Source organism: Brachyhypopomus gauderio, chromosome 7 (assembly GCF_052324685.1).
Source record: "Brachyhypopomus gauderio isolate BG-103 chromosome 7, BGAUD_0.2, whole genome shotgun sequence".
Taxonomy (NCBI): domain Eukaryota; kingdom Metazoa; phylum Chordata; class Actinopteri; order Gymnotiformes; family Hypopomidae; genus Brachyhypopomus; species Brachyhypopomus gauderio.
The window spans coordinates 15,181,831-15,190,448 of NC_135217.1; positions in this window are offsets into that span (position 1 = coordinate 15,181,831).

Sequence of the window (8,618 nt, forward strand, 5' to 3'; positions counted from 1 at the left end):
CCCCGGGCAGCGCCCCACCAGTCAAGGAGCGCAGGTCCAGGGGAACCAGAGGGAACAGAGCGCCTCCCCTCCAGGATGCCCCCCCCCAGGGGCCAGCGGCAAAGCCACGGCGCCACGCGCCCGGAAAGCCACCCACCACCCGGCAGGGCCCACCGCCCGCCGAGGAGCACCCGGCCGCCCCATACCACCACCGCCCAGGGGAGCGGGCCAACCGCCCCTACGCCGGGGGGCCAAGCCGGACTCCGGAGCCCCAAGGCGCCCCCCCTCTGGAGTGGTGCAGTAGTCTCAGGGGAGCGTCCGGGAGTGAACCGGGCACGACCAGCCCCGACCCAGAACCAGCTGTCCTCACCCACACACCCAAACCCACACTACATTCGCCCCTAACACCCCCACCATGCACACACCCACCCCCACACACACACACATACACTCAAATTCACCCTCACACCTCCAAACCTGGCCATATGTCCCCTCCCTCCAACACGCACTCATTCATCCACCCATTCAGAAACAAGAAGAAAACAAGGACAGAGACACACACTTATCCAGACTAGCACACCCTCTGCGGCAGGGGCAAATGGCTGGATCAGCAAGGACCGGTAGTGGTCCTAGGAAGCCACCAGCCCAGTCCCGTGCCAGCGACCCTCCCCCCGCCCCGGCAGGGAGCAGGAAGCGGGTGAAGGAAGGCCTTCCCACCCCTCCACCCCCAATGTTGTGTGTAGGTGTTGATGTATATGCATGTGTAGTAGTGTGTGATACTATGGTGCAGTTAAAATTGAGGGGACAGGTGCTAGAACAAACGTGAGTGCATGTCCACACCGTCCCCTCAAAGGCCCTCAATGTCTAAAGTGCAGTAAAAACTGAGGGACAGACAGTGGTGAGGAGACGGGTGAACCATGGCAGCAGGCCCACCTCGTCAACCTCTGGGTACATGCCTGTCCCCAGAATCCTAAATGAGCAAGGATGTGTGTGTGTGTGTGTGTGTGTGTGTGTGTGGGTGGGGGGGGGGGGGGGGGGGGGGGTGGGTGGGAATGCTTAGGTCCAGAGGAAAGGGTCCTCTGGAAGAGGAGAGCCAGCGGCACCTGGAATTGACAGCACTACAAAAAATGTAAACAACACACATGACACTGTGTCACGAAGGGCTACGCCCCCCTCTCCTAACTGTCACTCCGGTTTCCCTGTTCCTCGTGTCTGTTGTTCCCTGCTCCTTGAGCCCACCTTGTTGTGTGTTTCTATGGTTTCCCCACGTCTGCCACGCTCATGTCGTTATTGTCTTCACCTGTTTCCATAGTTGCCAGGTTTGCGGTTTTCACGGCAAATTGGGCTTGTTTGAAAATCCAGCTGTGGATTATAATACATCCAGACCAGACAGGTTTTATCAAGGGTAGACAATCTGCCAACAATACACACAGACTAATAAACATAATAGATTACTGCACAATTAACAAATTAGAGTCTACCATTGTATCTTTAGATGCGGAAAAAGCATTTGACCGGGTAAACTGGAAATATTTATTAGCAGTTCTACACAAATTTGGATTTGGCTCATCCTTCATAAACTGGATCAAAGCCTTACATAGTTCTCCTAATGCACGGGTTAGGACAAACAACACCACCTCACAAAGCTTCACTCTGCAGAGGAGCACCAGGCAGGGCTGCCCACTATCACCCTCACTTTTCGTTCTCTTCATTGAGCCATTAGCAGCAGCAATTCGACAAAATGCAAATATTACAGGAATTAACACAGGAACCACAAACCATAAGATAAGTCTCTACGCAGATGATGTATTACTTTTCCTACAGAACACACAAGCTTCCCTTCCGAATACAATCAAGCTTATAGACAGCTTCTCTTCTATAACAGAATATTCCATCAACTGGGGCAAATCAACAGTTTTGCCTATAAATTGTAGTTACCAGAACACGACCAACACTCCACTACAATCAGGTAATATTAGATATTTAGGCATACATATCTCTGCTAAACTGTTAGACTTGGTGCAGTTAAATCATATCCCTCTATTAAAAACAATAGAAGATGATCTCACACGTTGGAACGCTTTACCTATATCACTCATGGGGAGAGTCGCTACCATTAAAATGATGGTTCTACCCAAAGTTAACTATTTATTCTCACTAATCCCAAATAAACCCTCTGCTGCTTGGTTTAAATCCTTAGATTCAAACATCTCAAAATTTCTATGGAGAAACAAGCCATCAAGAATAAGTATGAAAACCTTGCAAAAGCCAAAACGCAATGGTGGCTTAGAATTACCAAATTTTTATCAATATTTCTTAGCCAATAGATTACAGTACATTTTAAAATGGGTCAAATACGACTTAATAGACAGGCCATGGTTAGACCTAGAACAGGCATTCTGCGGGAAAATAAAACTCTCAGACCTACCTTACATTAGCTCTAATATTAAGCGTCAGGACTGTTTTAAAAGCTATAGTATAAATACTTCACTGACAGCCTGGTGGGAATTCCTTAAATTAACTTGGTCCCCACTCATCCCATGCAAACTAACACCCATTTGGAACAATCCAGACATCTGTCAGAACAAGAAAGTACTACATTTCACATCATGGCATGACAAGGGAATAAAAAATTTAGAACATGTTATTAAAGATGGAAACTTTGTCACATTTCAGGAACTTGTATCAGAATATGGAATAAACAACAGTAGATTTCTGGAATATCAACAATTAAAATCCATCATTCAACAAAGATTCAACCGCAATCAACTGAATTTAGAAATATCACCATGGGTAACTGAATTTTTAAATCTATATACTCCTAAATTATTATCAAAACTGTATAAATTATTGTTAAAATTTGATGACTCAATCTCCCTTCCGATAGCCAAATGGGAACGAGACCTATTTATTAATCCAGATCAACATTTCTGGACCGACATATGTATAAATATCTTCAAAATAAGTAAAAGCCCCAACTTACAACTTATACAATACAAAGTCCTTCATAGAACACACTATACAGGACAAAGGATGTTCCAAATGGGCCTAGCACAATCAAACATATGTACCCACTGTACAGGCAATATAATTGATAACTATATGCATGTTATATGGGATTGTAGGCCTGTCCAGGAATTCTGGCAGAAGGTATGTGTAGAATTGTCCACGGGGTTTAAAAGCTGCATCCCAACTTCCCCCAGACTGTGCATCTTAGGAGACGTCAGTGAATTAGATACAGAGGCAAACATATCACACATAGTTCTCACTGCCCTATGCATCGCCAAGAAAACCATCCTCATCAATTGGAAAACGAAAAAGAACCTGCATATTACTCATTACAAAATTTATTACTCGATCACATCTGTCTGGAGAGAATGTCTGCTTCCTCTAAAGACCAGTTGGAGGAATTTAATTCTCTTTGGTTCCCACTGATCAGTTCCATTAGCTAGTCGGGGTGGTTGGCGGGGACTTCAGCTCCCGGAGGGCCGGTTGGTGGCTGGGGGTCGACCCCGGGGAGACTGCTCGTGCCGGCCACTTTCTGGGCTGGAGGGCCGGGGCTGCCGACCTGGGATATCATGTGTTTGCCCTGGCGGGCGGTGGTGGGGGGGCTTGGGTGGCGCTCCCTCTGGGATCTGGGGTGTGGGGCCGGGGTGCGGGGGGAGCAGATGCTGGCCCTCGGCGGGGTGGCTGGCCTCCGGTCAGGTGGCGGGACCCGGGGCCCGATGCCTGGGGCCCCCCGACCCCGAGCTAGGGCCCTGCCCGTGCGGGGGACCTGCGCCGCTGCGGTTGCAACGCTGGGTGGGGTGGGTCGGTCGGCCTTGTGTCGGGGCGTTGGGTCTGGGCCTTGTGGCTCTGAGGTGCCTGGGTGGTGGGAGTGGGGTGGTGGATGATGGGGATGTCTGGGGTGGGCCGGGAGGTAGGGTTCCGGATTCCGACCAGCATGTCCTCAATACTGTTGATGTCTGTCATCGTTTGTTCACTGTGCGATTGGTATGGCTGTGGGTGCTTACACAGGGGTGTTGTGTATAGGGGTGTATATGTATGTGTAGATATATATGTATGTACGTATGTATGTGTATGTATGTGTATGTATATATTTATATATATGTATGTATGTATGTATATGTGTATATATGTATATATTTATGGGTTAAATATGTGTGAGTGCATACGTGTGTGAAGGAAATGAGTGTCTAGATGTATGTGGATGTCCGGACCGGCTGCTCTCTGTGGTGGGGGTGGTGTGGATCTGAGCTTGGATGTAGTGATGGGGAGGGTTGCCACCCTGGTCTCCCCGGGTCGGCCGCTCCCTGCCTTGAGCTGGGGGGGCAGCGAGGCTCGGTGCTCAATGAGCCAGCTAGCAAGCTGGCTCTCCTCTTCCAGAGGACCCTTTCCTCTGGACCTCTGCACCCACCCACCCCCCCCACACACACACACACACGCACACACACACATACAGTCCTTGTACATTTAGGATTCTGGGGGCAGGCATGTACTCAGAGGTTGATGAGGTGGGCCTGCTGCCATGGTTCACCCGTCTCCTCACCACTGTCTGTACCTCAGTTTTTATTGCACTTTAGACATTGAGGGCCTTTGAGGGGACAGTGTGGACATACACTGACCAGTGGCCCGGTGCCTTGCCCACGTTTGTCTTAGCACCTGTCCCCTCAATTTTAACTGCACCATAGTATCACACACTACCACACATGCATATACACCAACACCTACACACAACACAGCACTGGGGGTGGAGGGGTGGGAAGGCCTTCCTTCACCCGCTTCCTGGTCCCTGCCGGGGCGGGGGTGGATCGCTGGCGCGGGACTGGGCTGGTGGCTTCCTAGGACTACTACCGGTCCTTGCTGGTCAATCCATTTGCCCCCGCCGCGGAGGGCGTGCTAGTTTGGATACGTGTGTGTCCTTGTTTCTTTTTGAATAAGTGGACGAATGAGTACGTGTTGGAGGGAGGGGATATATGGGCATGTGTGGGTAAATTTGGAGGTGTATATATGTGCACAGGAGTGTCTATGGGTGTGGTCGAATGTGTGAAGGAATTTATGTTGGGGTGAACATGCATGTAGGTGTATATGTGTAAAGGTCTACGTGTGAGGGTGAATTTGAGTGTATGTATATGTGTATGGGGGAGGGTGTTTGCATGGTAGGGGTGTATAGGGGCGAATGCAAATCTGAGTTTGAGTGTATGGGTGAGGACAGCTGGTTCTGGGACGGGGCTGGTCGTGCCCGGTTCACTCCCGGATGCTCTCCTGAGATCACTGCACCACTCCAGAGGAGGGCGCCTTGGGGTTCCGGGGTCTGGCTTGGCTCCCCGGCGGGGGGGCGGTTGGTCTGCTCTCCTGGGCGGTTGTGGTTCGGGGCGGCCGGGTGCTCCTCGGCGGGAGGTGGGCCCTGCCGGGTGGTGGGTGGCATTCCGGGTGAGTGGCGCCGTGGCTTTGCCGCTGGCCCATGACGGGGGGGCATCCTGGGGGGGGGGGGGGGGGGGCTCTGTTCCATCTGGTTCCCCCGGATCTGCGCTCCTTGACTGGTGGGGCGCTGTCCGGGGTCTCTCTCTCCCGCCTGTGGGGGCGGGCATGTGAGGGTTTCTGGGAAGTGCGGCTCTGGTACTCCACCGCTCCTTGGGGGGCCGTGGGCGGGTATGATTCCCGGGTCTTTCTCTGCCCGCCTCTGGCCTCTGGGGGAATCCACCCTGGCTGGTAAGTACATTCCATACATCTATCCTATGTTGCACTTTTAGGTTGCACATAAACACACACACTCACACACACCCATACATCGCACTCATTTGTACTATATGTATTTGGTTTACTTTCTGTTCTTCTTTGCAGTGGTCATTTGAGCTGGTTGCGTGTTTTATTTTATTATTATCATTATTATTTTTTATTATTATTATAAATTTTTTTTTCTTTCTCTTCTTCTTTCTTTTCCTGCCTCTTTGTCTTTTCCCTTTTTATTCTTTCTCTCCCCCTCTTTTCTTGGTCCACCTAACCCCAATATCACTTTGCATATTGTTATCACTATATTATATATTGTTATCACTATACTATATATTATACAGAATTGTTATAATTGCCATTTAATCTCTACATAAAAACAAAGTTGTCCTCCAAAGATGGGGAGGGGGTGGATGTGGGCCAAAAAAAAAAAGAAAATCCAGCTGTGGGTAAAAATTTTGGGGTCGCGGGGTGCGGGTCTTTGGGCTACTTTTGAGTTGGGCCACCACGGGTGTTACAAGTCAACACAAAGAATCGATCGCGATATAATACTTAATTTGTCTCCATTTTAAACACTCCCCCCCGTCAACTACTTTGGGCTTTGGGCTAGTTTAGGCTGCTGAAGGGCGGGTTTTACACTGACTTTGGATATTTTTGTAGGACCTGGCAACCCTGCCTGTTTCTAGTCTAGTTCAATGTATTTAGTCCCTGTGTCTCCCATGTCGGTATCGGTTATTTTGTGCTACTTACCTGTTTATTCTCTTGCCTCGTTCGTGCTCTAGTGGATTTAACTGTTTCTGTTTCGTCTTCGTCATAAGTACGTTCAGCCTAGTCTTTGTTTCCCCTGCCTTGTTTTATTCTTTGTGCCACCATGCCCGTTTATATTTCATGTTCGGACTGCCTACCTGTTATGACCCCTGCCCCTTATTACGACTCTGTCCATTCAATAAATCTCACTCTCCTCAGCGTTTGTGTCCGCCTCTCTGCTCTGCGTCACACAGTTCCTTACACTGTTAAAGTGCACTATTGCACTAAATATTTCCTAGCACTTTGAACTTAAAGTTAAATATTTATACATATAGTCGAAATGATTCGATATAATTCGCTTTTTTATCACATTATTTAATGGTGGTTTATTTTCAAAACCCCCGATCTTAACGTCTTCATGTTCTCTCAAGTTTCGTCCTGGAATTACAAGAGGCTCGTATTTGTTAACGTAATACAAGAGAACTGTTCAGTCAGATAGATATTTGTTGTGAAACGAAGTAGTTACAATTTCAAGCATTTTCAAGTAGGCTACTTAGCCTAAATTCCAGCACTTTTCAATTTGGGGATCACTAAAACATACTCGTGTATTCTTTGTCATTTTTTTTGGCCTCATCTTCGGAAAGATGTTGCAGATTTTTGTCGGTCTTGTCATGTTTGTCAACGTGTTGGGAAGCCTAATCAGGTTATTCCTCCAGCACCTCTCTGTATTATTCCTGCGATTGTTGAACCGTTTGAGAGGGTCTTGATCGATTGCGTAGGTCCGTTACCTAAAACGAAAGCTGGACATCAGTACCTGTTGACTATTATGTGCGCTACGACTCGATTTCCAGAAGCTATTCCGTTGCGGAAAATCACTACTCCAGTTGTAGTTAGAGCGATGATTAAATATTTTAGCACATTTGGTTTACCCAAGACTGTACAGACTGATCAGGGCTCAAATGTTTTATCTAAACTTTTCTCACAAGTTTTGGCAACATTAAACATCACTCATCGTGTCTCTATCATCCTGAGTCACAGAGTGCGTTAGAGCGCTTCCACCCGTCCTTGAAGTCTATGCTTCGTAAATACTGCTTGGAAACAGGCCGAGATTGGGATGAGGGGGTACCCTTGGTGCTCTTTGCTATTCGTGAGGCTGTTCAGGAATCCTTAGGATTCAGTCCTGCTCAGCTAATATTCGCTCATACAGTGCGAGGTCCTTTAAAGGTTCTCAAAGAGACATTTCTAAATGAGAACCGTAAACCACAGAACATATTGGATTATGTCAGTACTTTCCATGAGCGCTTACATAATGCTTGTGCTTTAGCCCGTGAGGCTTTGAGTGTTTCCCAAGGACGGATGAAACGAGTCTATGACAAACGTGCTGTTTGTAGACAGTTTCAGTCAGGTGACAAAGTGATAGTGTTGCTCCCTGTTATTGGTTTGTCTCTTTCAGCTAAGTTTTCTGGACTGTACATGATTGACGAGAAGCTTAATGACACGGACTACGTCATTTGTACTCCCGACCGCAAACGTAAGAAACGTGTCTGTCATATCAACATGCTGAAGGCCTATCGTAGTCGTGAAAGTGATGGTCAACCGTTGTAAGATACGGTAATGAGTTGTACTGGCGTAGCGATTGCTGCTAACCCTGGTATGGATTCTGTAAACGAACAGCGGGCCCACCAATCACCAACATTCTTCGGACGCATCACAGTCCTGATAGAGGGAGACAATTATATTATATATTTATGTTTTAAGAATATTTTAGGCCCTCTGAGATGGCGTAGAGGGCCCTGACGGTTCCCCACTGTCAAACTGTAGTTTCTCAGGTAAATTGTGATGCATTTTTCCCCTGTTAATTTCAAATCACCTTGCTAATACAGCTAGTTAAACAATGGCTGGCACGCACGCACACACACACACACACACACACACACACACTCCTGAGTAAGAGAAAGTGGATATGAGTTATGGTCAGTCACAGAGAGAGACATTGTTCTGGATTGTTATTTTATAATAAAAAAAATGTGAAGCATATTGCATGGTGTGGCCTCTGTTTTTGCTTCTTTTGTCTAATTGTTACAACCTACCCCGGTAGTGGGGTAGGTTGTAACAAGGGAACACCTTGTATTTGACATCAACTCACGAGGGCTGTGATATTT